The sequence below is a fragment of the Tenrec ecaudatus genome, chromosome 5, assembly GCF_050624435.1.
Source record: "Tenrec ecaudatus isolate mTenEca1 chromosome 5, mTenEca1.hap1, whole genome shotgun sequence".
NCBI classification, from domain to species: Eukaryota; Metazoa; Chordata; class Mammalia; order Afrosoricida; family Tenrecidae; genus Tenrec; species Tenrec ecaudatus.
This window is the reverse complement of record NC_134534.1, coordinates 155577849-155594602: the sequence shown is the minus strand read 5'-3', so window position 1 is coordinate 155594602 and position 16754 is coordinate 155577849.

The window sequence follows — 16754 nt, the reverse complement described above, 5'->3', positions numbered from 1 at the left end:
TACTCCCATTGCTGTTCCTGAGGGGTTTATCTGTCTTCGATTCCATGTGTCATGAGCTTTTATCTGTACCAGTATACATGCTCCAGTCTAGCTGGATTTGTAAGGTAGAACTGGGTCATGATAGAGGGGAGGAGGAAGTCTTAAAGAACTAGAGCAATGTTCTTTTGGGTGCTATACTGTACCCTGGCTGGCTTGTCCTTTCCTTGTGGCCCTTCGGTGAGGGAATGTCCAATTATTAACAGATGGGCTTTGGGTCTCCACTCTGACCCCCATAATTTGCACCAGCATGTTTGTTTTGGTGTCTTCTGTTGCCTAATACCTAATCCCATTGACACCTCATGATCACACAGGTTGGTGTGCTTCTTCCAAGTGGGCTTTGTTGCTCCCTTGCTAGATGGCTGCTTGTTCCTGTGATTGGTTTTTATGAGCAGAGCAATTCTGCTGTTTTTGTTTCTTTAAAAAAAAGAAAGAAAACTAAAATATTCTTCTGCCTGCTTGAGAAACTGCTATAAATTAATGACCAGGCTTCTTAGCTCATTAAAAAGGTAGTGATCTGATTCTGTATTCTCACAGCTGATTATTTCTCTGGTAGGGAAAAATGTATTACTAGGTCTTGCCAACTCACAGGTGGTAATCATGGAGAATAATGGGTATTAAAGATGCCAGAGCAACTCATTTCACAGCAGAGAAATACATGAAGTAATAAATAAAACAAACTAGGAAGTATTGTTTCGGTGTAAGTACTTGCTGGGTCAAATAATATCATAAAACATCCGGTTTTTAAATACTCCTTTTTTCCAGCTTCATGGTTACACCCCACCCCCAACCGCAAAGGTTCTGTGCTCTCTCCTACACATAGGAAGATTAATACAGTGGTTTTTATTCTTTTGAGTTCTATACCAGAAGCTAGCCTATCTATCTATCCATCTAAACTCTCTCCCTTAAATTTCTCCCATCTTCATCTTTACCTGCTTGTCCATCTTCATCATTTCTCTCATTATTGTTGTGGTTAGATCATTGGACAGAATTATGTGATCTTTAGCTTGATGGAATATAGGACGTTATAAAGCCAGCAGACAAGTGTGCTGCCTTACCCCCAAATCACTGCCATTGATTCAATTCAGACTCATAGCAACTTAATTGCCTTTCATGGAATTTTTGACATGGAACTTTCTAGCTACAACCTAGTCTCTCAACTGGCCCTCCGGTCATGCCTTCTCTGGTCTTCTGTCACCAGAACCCACTGCTATCTTTGGAGCCAGTCTCTCCATGATTCTTGCACCAGGAAGACGTCAATGTGCACAGACTCCGAGACCCTGACCCTACCATGCCTGCTACACATATGTCCTTTCCTACAGGTGGAGCGTATTGTTGCCTCATTTACAGGTACAGCTCCTTGGGTGGCCCGTCTCCCAGGGTGCTGTCATTTCCTCCCTAGGAGCTATGAGTACTCCATTCTATTTGCTTTCTTGCCTTTCTGCATAAGTCCTTTTCTTATGTTGCACCTGACAGACCATCCAAGACACCCACTTTGGGTAGACCTTAATGCACAGGAAAGTTCTGAGTTCCACTTTAGACACTGGCAAGTTCAAACTCCGTATTTTTCATAGCAGGGCAGTGAAGACCAGAAGCACTGAACAATTTGATTAATAGCTTCAGTGGCAAAGCCGGGGTAAGCTTTTGAGTCTCCATCTTTATTCCATTCCACATCTCAAGAGCTCTCCATTTCTGTTGGAATCCAGGGTTTCCTCAGATCTGAAATGGGAACCCTGCTCTGGATTCAGAGTGCGCTTGGGAGCTGACTTGGAATGGAGCTGGTTTCCCAAGAGTTTGTCTCCGTTCACTGGGGTATCGGAGCCTCTCTGACACAGCCCCGCTGCAGAAGCCCTTCCTGACAGGTCCATTTCTGCAGAGAGACAGGACAGCCGCTCATTTCCTTTCACCCCTACCCTCTGAGGACAATTTCAAAGCAGGGTGGTTTGACTCCATGGTACTCATTAACCTGTATGCCAGGGGTCTGAAGCATTCCGTCTTTGCCATGAGCTAGAGCTTCTCAAGTTCATCTCCCGGAATGGCCAGAGAGACATTGGAACAACATCATTACTCTCGAAAGTTCTAGAAAATATGGTCTCGTGCACGTTGTACATGTTGTTAGGAGACCCCAGTCCCAAAGGACATCATGATTGGTGAAGTAGAAGAATAGTGAAAAAGAGAAAGACATTCAACGGGACGGTCTGACACAGTGGCTGCAGCAACGGGCTCAAGCATGGGACGCAGGTGAGGCTGGCACAGGACCAGGCAGGGTCGCTATGGGTCAGAACTCAGTGGCACCTGGCAATCCACCAAGTGTTTTCCCACGCATGGTTCCATCAGAGGTTTCTATGAGATGGTAAGGGAGGACAAAGGGTTCTTTATGTGTTACGGATTCTTAGGCAACACTAGGATAACAAAGTTAAACCTGTTGTGTGTGTGTGTGTGTGTGATGTTATTGTGCCACGGGGTTTCTCAGAGCATTTCATAGCCATCACCCCTCTTGTTGGATATACAGAATCTCTTGTTCCATTAATGTATTTGGCCATGAATTCTCCGTTCTATATTCTCCCAAATAGGGGATGTATTTCACAGAGTATCCACTGAGAAACAGTGTTTCACACGGTATCCTTTGAGAAAAAGTGTTTTGGCTCACACATCCAAATAGGAGTCACATGGCTTAAAGTCAGATGAATGTGAGTTTAAGATTTCATTCTGCTGTTAAATTGCCATGGGATCTTGGACAAGGCACTTACTCTTTACAAATCTTTCTCTTCTCCTCTGTGACATGGAGTTAGGAAGACATTTGGACCTGATCGTACCACAGGCTTTGATAATTCAGTCGGGGGCAGAGCACAGGACATAGCACATGGTAAGAGCTCAGGAGAGATTAGTAAGATTAGCACTTCAGGTCCACAGAGAGGACGTGTGGGTCTGACTTCACAATTGCATTGTTTACTCACTATCCTCCAAAGAACTCCACTTTAGAGCTTAAAAATTTACTCCATGAAACAACAATTAAAATAAAAGTTAGCTAGCAAAGAGTGATAATGATGTAGCCAATCAGGGTCAAAAAATTAAGGTTGTTTGATTCAATAAATGAAAAGGTAAGCTGCCCAGGAAAACTTGAATTTCAAGTAGGCAATAAGTAATAATTTTGTATGAGTATACTCCTCATATTGAATGAGACATACATACTGAAAAACGATTTGTTACTTATATAAAATCCAAACTTACCTGGATGTTTCACATTTTATTTGGCAACCCTACCTAAAGCATGTATTTCTTGGCCTCCAGCTAGCTCTGATATCATGAAGAGCATATATTTGAAGACAAAGACCTGGTAGACTATAAGATGGTTGAAAGAAGGCATTATATAGATGCTTTGTTGGCAGTCAGTGTTCAGGAACTGCTGAAGAAAATATCCTGGGTATGAAGGTCACTGTTACTAAGAAAGGTCTACCTGAAAATGGAGTCTGAAAAACTAGTTTAGATACTCACATGGCCTGCTACCCAGTCCTGACACTTGGTTAATAAATACTCAGAATGGAATAAACCTTTATAATAGCTATCTTACTAACCTCTGTGATTATCGACTGAATGTTGCCTTCCAAAGTCTGTTTGGTAGTCCTGGACATTGTACTTGTGAATGTGACCCTGTCCGGAAGTAGAACCTGCCCTTTGTCATGTTAATGATGTCCTATCAATGTGAGGGCAGACTCTATATCTAATCATTCCTGGATTTTAAAAAGAGCAGTCACTTGGTAAGGGAGAACATGTTTTCAGGAGGAAATAAGGCCTTTCCCAACAAATTCAGAGTCATAAAAACAAACAGTATGTAGAAGATGCAATTTATTTGATAGAATACTGCCCGTTTCACATCCAGTTAACATGCTTATTTTATAGCTGATTTGTATAATGTCTGCATTTTGTGAAAGAAAGATGGAAATGGGAAAATTATCATATAGTCATAACAAGAAGCTAATTAGTACTTTGGGGGGGCATCAAGAAAAGAGTTGACTGTGATTTGAGACATTGTTAATCTGTTGCAAAGAGGATAAAACAAAACATGAATTCAATGAAGGAGATTCTTTGGGGTTTGTATTTCATATTGTCATAGACATTGAGAGGGCCTTTAAAGTATTCTCCAACTAGATGTTATAACAGCATTGGGCCATTGACGGTGAGCACTGCACTTGACTGCATTATGCAGAAATTCCTCAGTAGATAAAACATCGCCTCTGGAGTTACTAGATCATAAAGGTTTGAATTTATTATATGAGAATGAGTGAAAACAAAATATGCTCTTATACTAGAAGAATTGCTAGACCCCAACTGACATTGTGAACTTTATCATCATTATTTCTTAACTCAAATTCTCTGTTTCCTTTGGTCTGATCTGTGCTCGTCCCCAAAGGGTCCTGCGCTTGTACACAAGCCCCTCTCTTCCTGAAATCACCAGCTCCGTTAGCTGTCAAATTATGGTACAGCTCTCAGAGCGGCTCATTGTAACCATTTTTTGTCTGTCTTCTATTGAAATTAATTGCATTCCCTTAAAAAGGACCACCATTTTGAATTGGATACTGTACTGGGAATGACAAGTGCAAGAATAGTGGCATCCCATTATTCACTACAAAGACTATTTCAAAATGTATTTTAAAATATAATGCTGTATTTTATAGGATGATATATATTTGCATATATATATATAAAAGGAAGGCTACTTAACACAACACTTATTCAGATGTATGCACCAACCACTCAAGTCACTGATGGAAAAATGAAGTATTGTAACAACTTCTGTAGTCCAAAAACTAATTTAATATGGTGTTAGTCTTAGGAAACTAGGGAAACAAATCCACAGAAACTCATATGTTTAAGAGAGAGAGTTTTATATAAAGGGTAAGTGTACATTAAGAAAGCATCCCAACCCAGTGCTGTCCAAGCCCATAAGTCCAACATTAGCCCATGTGCCTGACACCAACCCACAAAGTCTTCCTCCATCTCAGAAAACACATGCAATGATGCTGATTGCAGGAGGAAAGCCAAATAAGTGAGTATGTAAGCATCTCAGCACTGGCAGGGGTTTCCATACGGCTGCTCCTGCACCCAGGGCTGCATCAGAGTAGGTCCATGTGACTTCTCCTCAGGGATGTCTTGCAGGAAGTGAGCCTTGGCAGCTGAAGCAGGGAACTGGCTAAGGCAGCTGCACCAGATCCTACCATCACAAAGCAAGAGACCCAAGTACTAGAAAGGCAAGGCTCACCGAGCCGTTTATTTCTCATCCCTTCAATTGATCCCAGATGTGTTTATCGGCTAGGTGGACACAACCTTAACTATCTCAAATATGAAAAAGATGCATTGATAATGACTGGTGAGTGTAATGGGAGAGTTGGAAGCAAGAAGGACAGATGGGTAGTTGGAAAACATGACTTTGGTGACAGATACGACACTGAAGCTCTCACGATAGAATTTCGCATGGCCAATGATTTCTTCATTGCAAATACCTTTCTTTAACCACATGGCCAACAACTATACACACGGACCGTACAAGATGGAATACACAGGATACAAATGGACTACCTCTGTGCAAAGAAAACTTAGAGAAACTCAATGGCATCAGTCAAAACATGGCCAGGAGCCGAGTGTGGAACACACCACCAATTGCTACTATGCAAGTTCAGGTTGAGGCTGAATACAATTTAAATAAGTCTATGACAGTCAAAATATGACCTTGACCCTATCTGATCTGAATTTAGAAACCATCTTGCAATTCTTCTAGCATAAGAGCATATTTTGTTTTCACTAATTCTCATATGATAAATTTAAACCTTTATGATTCTAGTAACTCCAAAGGTGATGTTTTGTTTATTGAGGCATTTCTGCATAATGTAGTTCGATGAATTAGACACCAATTATCCAATAAATGAGTAGTTATGAGGTGACCTTAAGGACAACATCCATAAAGACAAAAGGTCACTGAAAAGACAGGAAAAATAGGGTAAAACAAAACAACAAACTTGATGTCAAGATAAACTGAAACTTCTTGGTAAACACAAAGAAGCTAATGTTCCCAGAAGAAATGATGAAACAGAAGAGCTGCACAGGCATTTCAGAAGGCGGCACAAGAAGCCAATGACATATGCAAAACCTAGAGTTAGAAAACTGAAACGAAGGACATGTGTCCCATGTGTGAGATGAAAGAACTGAAGACAAAATGCCAGCCTTGAGGTGTGGTTATTGAAAGATTCAATGGACAAAATATTGAGTGACTCAGAAAGTACAAAAGAAATTATTTTAAAAAGATGGAAGTACTAAAATTTAGAGTAAAAAAAACCAAACTAGGAAATAGTCAATCATTTCAAGAGCTTGCATATGACCAAGAGCTGATGGTATTGAAAGAAGAATCCCAGCAGCACTAAAGGCATTAACAAGAAGACACAGCCCCGTGAATGAACAGAAAATCAACCAAAATGTTTCAACAAACATGGAGAAATGGAAGCGTTTGTCTACGCCTGCAAATTTAGGAAACCGCTACCGAGCCAAGTGGCTGAAATGAATCCATATTTGCGCCCATCCCAAAGAAAAGTAACCCAACAGTATAAAGAATTATTGAATGGTATCATTAATCTCAGATACAAGTAAAACTTTGTGGAAGATAACTCACAAATGATCACAGTAGTACATTGACAGAGAGTGACTAGAAATTCAAACCAGATTCGGAAAACAATTTGGAACAGGGGATCACTGTGCACATCAAATGGATCTTGGCTGTAAGCAGAGGACGGTAGAAAGCGATTTACTAGTTTTATTGACTATGCAAAGGCATGTAACTACCTGGATCAGAACCACCTATGGAGAGCATTAATTGTGTGCATTTTCTGTAGCCCATACACGGACCAAGTGGCAATTGTTGACGACACAGAACAAGGGTAGAATGGTTGAAAATAAAGATTGTATTTTTAGACCATCCATCAGCTGTCAACAGAGCAAATAATTCAAGAACATTGACCATATGTAGAAAAATGAAGCCTCAGGATTGAAGGAAGCCTCATTAATAGCCTGCCAGACACAATTTTGCTTGCTGAGCATTGAGTACTTGGTGGTCTTACTGATGAAATCCAAAGACTCCAGCCTTCAGTATGGATTGCACCTAATCGTACAGAAAACAAAAATGCTCACGATTGAGACAGTAGCATTACAATAAACAGAGAAAAGATGGATGTTGTAAGGGATTTCATTTATTTGGGTCCAGGATCAATGCTCATGGAAGCAGCAGTCTAGAAATTAAACAACATATTGCATTGAGCTATGAGGCTACAAAAAATCCCATTAAAGCACAGGGTAATCAGAAACCCATAGGGTCACTATGAGTTGACATTGAGTCAGTAACGGCCAGTTACATATTGTTGCTCTTTCTCTCTCTCTAAACACACCTATGTATGTGTAAATTCTAAATATGCTAATACACTCTCTATAAAAAGTATATAGACTTGGGAGGAGCCCTGGTGGTGCGGTAGTTAAGTGCTCAGCTGCTAAGTTAAGGTTCGGCAATTTTAAGCTACCAGATGATCCACTGGAAAGAGATGTGACCGCATGCTTCTGTACAAATTACAGCCCTGAGACACGCTGGGACATTTCTACCCTGTCTTATAAGGTCACTATGCATCAGAATGGATTGGACAATAGTGCTATTAGTGGTCTGTAGAATTTTTTTATACACACACACACACACACACACATTGCTGCTGTTGTTTTTTGCCCTTTGAGTCAGGTCAGACGATAGATAGCGACGCCGAGTACATCAGCACAGAACAAACCATTGCTCAGCCCCGTGACATCTTCACAATTGTTCCTCAGCTCCAGTCTACTGTTGCAGTCACTCCGTCTAAGATCTCAAAGGTCTTCCTCGTTCTAGCTGCCTTTCTACCGTAATGAATATATGTATGTATATAATTGCTCTAAATACTCTGTCATTTTACAATAATGCCATGTGCATAACTGGCACCAAGCACTCTTGGGCTGCTAGGATAGCCCGGAAGCAGCGCAGCACGCCCTTGTCTCAAAGGCCTTCTCCATCATCCGGCACAGACACTGAGCTGTACTGGCCCGCTGGCTCTACAGACTGCATCTGAATGGGAGGTCCAAACTGACCTTCTTAATCTAATCAGCTCTAAACACTTGCTGTAGAGGACTAATAGCCTCTTGAAGAAACTTGGGGCTTTTCCACATTTCATTTACATGATGGATGAGATGTGAAAATGGATTAAGTGGTTGATGAGTACCTTGGGACCAAAAGGGAAATCATCTCAGAGCCCTTCTACAGCTCAACTCCTTTAGCTGCGGTGGGAAATGGATATTCGTCCATGTTACTGCTCGCTACTGGCCTACCGAGCCGCTGGCAGCTCTGCTCAGGTGATGTGCCCACACAGCTGGGGTCTGGGCCTGGGCTCTCTCATACCAACACCAGCCGTCAACCAGGGACTGCTGTTTCACGGATCTGCTTATCAATGAGCTCCCTATGTTGTGTTCCACATTTCATGCCTTAGGAAGCAAAATGGATTTTCTTGTGCCCTTTGTTGTCCTGATCATGACTCCCTGCCTCAGGGTGTACAGGCTCAGTACCGAGAATCTGGCCCTGGTTCTCAGGCGTTGTAATCACATCAGACAACGGATGGCCAGAAGGCGCTTTTTATAAAATACATAAAAAAATAAACCCAACCAAATTTTCCCCCTCTTTATATATTTCTGACGATTACTTGATGGTGATTTTCATTACACTGACCACCACTTTCTAAAATCTGCTGAGTCTGAGCACCAAGTATAGTCAAACAGGCAGTAATTCATAATGCCTTGGAATTGAATCTGAATCGGATGCCTTCAAACCCAACCCCCTCACTCTTTTATAAATGGGACTGTGCCCTGGGGCTTTCAGCAACACTCTCAGCTCACAGAGGGTGGGCGTTGCTCTGAAAGCATTTTCCAGATGCTCAAGCTTCTAGGCAAACCCAATAGTCTAGTCTGAACCCCTAATTTAGACCCAATGGATTATCCGTGCTCCCAACCTCCAGACCCATTGCCACTGTGTGCACTCTGACCCATCTTGACATAGGATTTCTGAGACTGTAACTCTTTATGGGTAGAGAAAGCCTCACTATCTCGCACTGAGCGTCGGGTAGATCAGATTTCTGCCCTTGTGGTTATCAGCCCAGTGTAACCAACTATGAAGTTCCTCTTTGTTTCTGATTGAATTGGAAGGTCTCTGGTCAGAGATCTAACGAACTGGTCACTGAAATTTTGTCAGGGCTGCTGAATTTATTCTTCTTATTAAAGATGAGTTGTCTGTCTGCACTTGAAAGCTGATTTATAGATGCTAAATTCCAACAGATACCTTTTTCTGTTCGCCTGATAATTAACCTTGTACCTTCCCCTGGTGGTTGCTGGATTCCATCTGTCACCATAAACTAATTGTTGATTTGCGTTTGGATGAAAGAATGACACATTTTCCGGAATCACAACTGTGGCTTTATGCCATAGATCAATACTTAACCAAGCTTACTTCCATAGAGGTCACATTTTAACATGACACGTTTCAAAAGTTTGCTCCCAGGAGGCAAGGGAAAAATACCACACAATCTGACGGTGCCAAAGGGTCACTGGATTACAAAGGGTCATGGAATTTCATGTCCCTACAGGACCTTTGGTAATATAAATATCATCTTAAGCATCTGCAGAGCTTTACATTTTATACAGTGCTTTGAAATTTGAGATATTATTTGGACTTTACAACTGCCTAAGGCAGTAGAGAGAAGGGCTGTTTTTTAGATGAGGCTATGTAGGGCAAAAGAAAAGAAATGACTTAGCAAGATCAAAAAATTATTGAGTCAAATAGGAAGGAACCCATGTCTCCTGACCCCATATTCTGCTCCTATATGGACTACAAAAATATACTAGGAAGCAGATGCTTTGTATGAATGCCCACAGAGGTTAGTGCTGGGCTGTATTTGGGGTTGGGCTTGATCATGAGGTTTAAGAGCATAACAAGTTTTGGACTTGAAAAATTCAAACAGCTCAGTGGCTTAACAAATGCCAACCTACATTTTACAACGCTTTTTTTCACTCCCAGCGAGAAGGACATGTGGTATTTCAGTGGCAGGCTCCCTGCCTTCTACATCCGAACACCTCTGATGTAGTAGGCATCTCGGTGTCCATGGCAGCTGCCTGTTGCTATGGTGCTGAAAAGGTGCCAGTCGAACTTTCAAACTAGCTAGGAAGCAAGATGAGGAAGAAAGACCTGGAAATCAGCTGCCACAATTCAGATAATGAAAACTCTCATCAATCCCAGCCAATGATGTTATTCATCCTGATCATGGGGGTGGAACCAGCGGAGAGCTTTTCAGCCCATTATGGGTGGGTTCGCCGTGAGCCAACTGCAAGAGTGGGCGCTGGTTCCACAGCAGCTAACAACAGCCAGAGAGACAGAAATAAGCCTTTTGAGCATTGAGACCAACACAGGTTCGTCTTTTGAAAAAAACTTTTAAATGCACCTCAACCTCTGATCCAGGGATGGTACTTGCTCTTCCATCTGATGATGACCAACATTCCCTTTGGTTTATCAAGTGAAAATTGGATTTGATTTTGCCTGGAAAATCTTCCTGAGCAAGACAAGGAACACCTGGCTTCTCTTTGATTCTTTAATGTAAGTTAAATAATATCTGGATTACAGTGTAGTGGGAGAGAAAAATGTGTCTCACAAATGCAATTTCTACTCAAAAGAAGTTTGAGTGTGTAACTAGCATAAAGGAATACATAAAACTGCTCCTTTATTAACTCGTTAAAATGTGGAACACTAAACAGAAATGAAATACAATGCAATGAAATCAATATATAAGCCAGGATTCTTTTTAATTATAACTTAAATTAACCAGAGTATCTCTGTTGTGGAAGAATTCATTTCCAAATAAAAATAGAGTCTATAAAAGGGTATTCAATTACACTAGGGAACTGCAAATTTTCTGTCTTCTGGTACTCAAAACTTTTCCTTTATTTAAAAAATTCTGGCTAAAATTATTATAACTACTTGCATACTCATTTCCTTTACCAAAGTTTTCATCTCCTTATTTGTGTATACATAATTTGGCTGTGAAATTTGTTTGCCTCTAAATAACTATTTTAACCTCAACATACAAGCCTCTCTTTCTTTTGGTATAAAAACTAGGGGATTAGTTGAGGCCCGTGGCATCGTGGAGCTTCTTGAAACCCTTGCCCTACCCTCCACTTGGGATCCTTTCTCAAGAGAGGAACCTAGTGAAGTTTTACCTCTGATCCATAAAACCAAAAAGCTCAACTTTGTTTAATTGAAATATATGATTCTCACATGTCTCTTGGAGAAGAAAAACAAGGTAGGCAAAAACATTTAACAGAAATAATGGCTTAACCAGATGAGAAATCTCAGGGGAATATGATTACACAGTGGGTTTATTAACTGATTGACTTCTATTTGGGTTTCGGGTTTTATCAGATCATGAGTGATGACACACACTGTGTAAATATTGGGAACGAGCATGGGTTCATGACACGATACCGACATCTTGTCCTTGAGTTAAACATTTTGAAACCAAGCACGATTTTTGGTGTTAAACAATAGGACTCAGTCACTGCCATCAAGTTGATGCTGTCTCTCAGTTACCCTATAGGACAGGTAGAACTGCCCCCGTGAGTTTCTGAGACTGTAATTCTTTAGAGGAATAGAAAGTCTTATCTTTCTCCCTAGGAGTGGCTGGTAGTTTCGAACTGCTAAATTTACAGTTAGCTGCACAATGCATAACCCCTGTGCCACTAGGGCTCCTAAGGATACCACAGAAAGGCTAAAATAATTTAACTCCAGAGCCTGCGTGTTTCTCCACACTAAGTCTATGAACCAACTTCCAAACATATCAAGACTCTAAGCTGACACATCAGGCTCACTTTAAGACCCTGGCCTTGTAGGACGGCCATTTCTAACCCATTAGGTCATGCACTATGCTCCGTCCCAAACAGCTGATTATCTCGCTGGACCAACCTTTTGTCTCCCAGCTCAGGCCCTAAAACCATAAACCGAGCATCCTTCTTTTCACCTCTCTTGGGTCATGGCAGAGGCTCTATTAAGATGGCTTTCTCCTGCATTGAAGTAGGACTCATTAACATGGCTTTGCAGGGTTGTCTTGTGATCTTTGGGGGGAGTTAGGAACCAACATAAACAAATGAATCGATCAACAGCAGCAACTACACACTGTCTTCAAAAATCCCTACATGATAAGATGAGGAGGTCAGGTGGAATGATGGTGATGTTATAAGGTCCAGCTGGCCAATAAGCAAGCACAGAATGCTGCCTAAAGGGTCTGTTACTTAAAGGGACACCTGCAGGGATGCCTCCAGTGGCCTCCTCCTACAGGATGAGGACCCTCTGAATGAAGATAGAGAAGCCATTTCTACACATGACACCATGCTAGCAGAGATGAACAATACAGTGAATGCCCGAACTCACAAAAGAGAGTGAGTTGGGCAGTCACAAATAGAGGAACAAACGCAAAAGATAAAACACAACCGAATGAAGATAAAGCTCAGCACTTGGACTCACATTTAATTATAGCGCTAGTGGGTGCCAGAGATCTATTTTTGGCTAAACATCATGAGAAGAAGGAAAAGCACGTCCAGTGTTTGCACATGTTCATGATCAAGATGGACAAATCAGATAGCTCCTCAGAAAGGGGATGCAAAATTAGGCTACACGAATGGGTAGGTTTGACTAGATCAGTGGTTCGGTTCTCAACTTCTGGGTCGCGACCCCTTTGGGAGTCGAACAACCCTATCACAGGGGTCACCAGATTCATAACAGTAGCAAAATGACAGTGATGAAGTAGCAATGAAAATAATTTTATGGTCGGGGGGTCACCACAGCATGAGGAACTGTATCGAATGGTCGTGGCATGAGGAAGGTGGAGACCCACGGGACTAGTTAGTATCTAGTCTGGTACTTCCTAAACTTTAGAGAATATAAGACTCCAAAGTGCCCTGATAGAACTCTGATTCCTACACCCCTGCCTGTATTTGACTTCTATTTTTTTTACATTTTATTAGGGGCTCATACAACTCTTATCACAATCCATACATACACATACATCAATTGTAAAAAGCACATCTGTACATTCTTTGCCCTAATCATTTTCAAAGCATGTGCTTTCCTCTTAAGCCCTTTGCATCAAGTCCTCTTTTTTCCCCTCCCTCCCCGCTCCCCAATCCCTCATGAGCCCTTGATAATTTATAAATTATTATTTTGTCATATCTTGCCCTATCCAGCATCTCCCTTCACCCCTGTTTCTGTTTTCCGTCCCCCAGGAAGGAGGTCACATGTAGATCCTTGTAATCGGTTCCCCCTTTCCAACCTACTCACCCTCTTCCCTCCCAGTATCGCCCCTCACACCCCTGGTCCTGAAGGTATCATCCACCCTGGATTCCCTGTGCCTCCAGCTCCTATCTGCACCAGTGTACAACCTCTGCTCTATTCAGACTTGCAAGGTAGAATTCGGATCATGGTAGTGGGGTGGGGGTGGGGGTGGGGGTGGGGGGAGAGGAAGCATTTAGGAACTGGAGGAAAGCTGTATTCTTCATCTGTGCTACATCGCACCCTGACTGACTCACCTCTTCCTCTAGACCCCTCTGTGAGGGGATCTGCAGTGGCTGACAAATGGGCTTTGGGTCTCCACTCTGCACTTCCCCCTTCATTCACTATGGTAAGATTTTTTTTTTTATGATGCCTTATATCTGATCCCTTTGACATCTCATGATCGCACAGGCTGGTGTGCTTCTTCCATGTGGGCTTTGTTGCTTCTGAGCTAGATGACCGCTTGTTTACCTTCAAGCCTTTAAGACCCCAGACACTATCTCTTTTGATAGCCGGCACCATCAGCTTTCTTCGCCACATTTGCTTATGAACCCGTTTGTCCTCAGCGATCATATGATGGAGGTATTTGCCTTTATAGCTATTGAGTGATGGGAAAGAATTTGCAGCCAGGTGATGCAGCTATAGCTCTGAGTAGCAAGGGTAGAGAACCATGTTTAATCCTGACGATCACACTTTGAAAATCAAAGTGACATTTTGAGGGATAAATTCAGGAAGATGAGTAACACTGTGACATGTGGCATAAACTCTACAGAATATTTTGGGAAAAATGTGTAGGATGAATAGCTGTTTTCAAATAACTTTGAAAAAATCAGTGGTTTGATTATGTTTGCAACAAATGAAAGTATTACCTATCACCTTTGGACAAACCGTTAGAGGGAGAAAGAGTTTTACTCAACACATGAAGTAATGGAGCAAGAACTCAATCGCACGAGAATGAAATGAGCCTCAGGTAGAAGAACAAACTGGTTTGGGAAGTCTGGTGGCCGAGAGAGGCTGGGTGGACAATATCCATGGAGACACTTACACGTCAAAACCGAGTGGATGGAGAGAACTTCCACGTCACGCCCATTTCTTCTTCCTTCCTGCCTTCTCCACATTCCTTTTTCTTCTCCTCCTCCTCCTCCATCTTCTTTTCCCGTTTCCCCCTCTCTCCTCCCCAGTCCCCCCACTCTTTCTGTTTTATGAAAATGTGAACTTAAACATTGAATTGTTTTTCATTTCCTTTTTAAAAATCATTTTACTGGGGGCTCATACAACGAACGGATTGTAATCCATACATACCTCCCGTGTGTCGAGCACCTTTGTACATTGTTGCATCATATTCAATGTGTCACAATGACCATGTTTGGCTGGGCAAGACGATTGCCATGCCTGTGCTATCCGTTGCAGGAGCTAATTGCCAAACTGGAAAGCCTCTAAGCCCTTCCACTTGTCCATCACCGACTGTGTCCTGATGTCTGTAAGGTACCTAAGGAATGTTGCGAAGGAGAATCAGGGCTGTACGTTTAAAGTAATATAGACGTGGACTCACATTCACTCTGTATTTACATGTGCTGCCTTGTGTGTGGTGGGAGCACACATGGCTTTTACATGTATGAGATAGGCGTTTGATTTTCCACTATCAGGAGCGGTGGGGGAGATATGGGTGTGTGTGCTTATGTATTAAGTGCTACTTGAGGTGGATGTGTGATAGGTATATGTGATAGGTGATGTAAGCGTGCGTAAAAGTGAGATGTGTATATTTGCGTGTTTATGTGGTGGTTGTGTATGCATGTGTAAGAGATGGTTGTGTGCTTGTGTGTGTGTAATATGTAGGGTGTGCATAAGATACTGCGTGTGAGTGTAGGTGCATATGTAATAGCTATGTGCATGGTTGTACGTATGAGCTAGCTGTGTGTCTCTACGTCTGCCTGTGTGAGTGTATTTTTGAGGCACAGCAGATGTGTAGGTTTATGAATATGATGTGTGTGTGGATGGGCACCCAATAGCAATGGGCGCATATGTATCTATATGCACCTGTGTGGGTCTGTGATGGGAAGAGGAGTGTGTGTGTGCATGATGAGAGTTCTTAACACAGTGGCTGCATTACAATGCTGCTCCCCCACCCACCTCTGCTGATCTATTTTTTAGCTAACATGATAGAGGAAATTTGCCAGCTTTCAGAGATGATCACATGGTGACTCAGCCCTGGCTAAAAGAACTCTGAAGAAGAAAATTCTAAAACGGGTGTCACAACAGCTCTTATGCGATCCTCCTGCACTTCCAGTGTAACCTCAATCTCTCTTCCTGCAATAGAAATCCATTTATCACTGCCAAATCCTCAGCAGATGTGGAACTGCATAACTCGTTGGATTAAATGCTTTCATATATATATGTGTGTATACACACATATATGAAAAAGATTGCTAAGTGTTTCCTCAGTCTTTACCAGGTTAAACAGTGACTCACTTTCCTTTATAAAATGGGTCACACTGAAAAATTAAAACTCTCTTTATACTTTCCATGGATCATCAGTTTCTGGAACTAGTAACTCCAACGCAAGCAGATTTTGAATTTCCCTAGGCTTTATTAAAAGGCAGAAAGCTGTGCCCAGCTCTAATACCTCCGCTTGACTGACTGGGAGTTGCTAGATTCACTTTCAGATGGAGAGAAATCAAGACAAAACAGGAGCTGGAGAGCCATTCGCAAGTGGAAACCGAGCACACCTACACAGAGATTTATGAATCCCAAACCTGATTGTTCCACTTTATGAGCTTTCCGAGGCTTGGTGGTGGAAAGTGGAAAAATGCTGTTTCCCTTCCCATCACCAGTCATTTCGGGAATGTGCTAACTTACAAAATTGCAGATTTCCATTGAGCTCCGTTAGTTCTATTTGGTGTGGCTGGCTCATTTTGGATAACAATTAGCTCCTGCCCAGCTGCCTGCGAGAATGGAGGTGATGCTGAGTCTCTCCACTAGTTAGGGTGATAGCAGAACGCCCAACTCAGCCTGGACCCAGCTGCTGGAGGCCAGGCCTGGAGAAAAGTGGAAGCGGGAGGAAGCTGGTGGCAGGTGACCTTGGCAAAACCATCTTCCTTCAAAGTGTGCAAGCCCATTCCCTGGCAGGTAGGTGCCACTTCACAAGACAGACTGGTGAAAGGCCACAACCTTGAGAACCTTCTAGAACTGTTGTGCTCTGCATGTAGAGAGCCACCGTCAACCTGAATTCACACCACAGCTGGCACCAGCAAGCCCAGAGGGTAAAGCAGGCGCTGAACACCATGGTCAACATATCTTTACT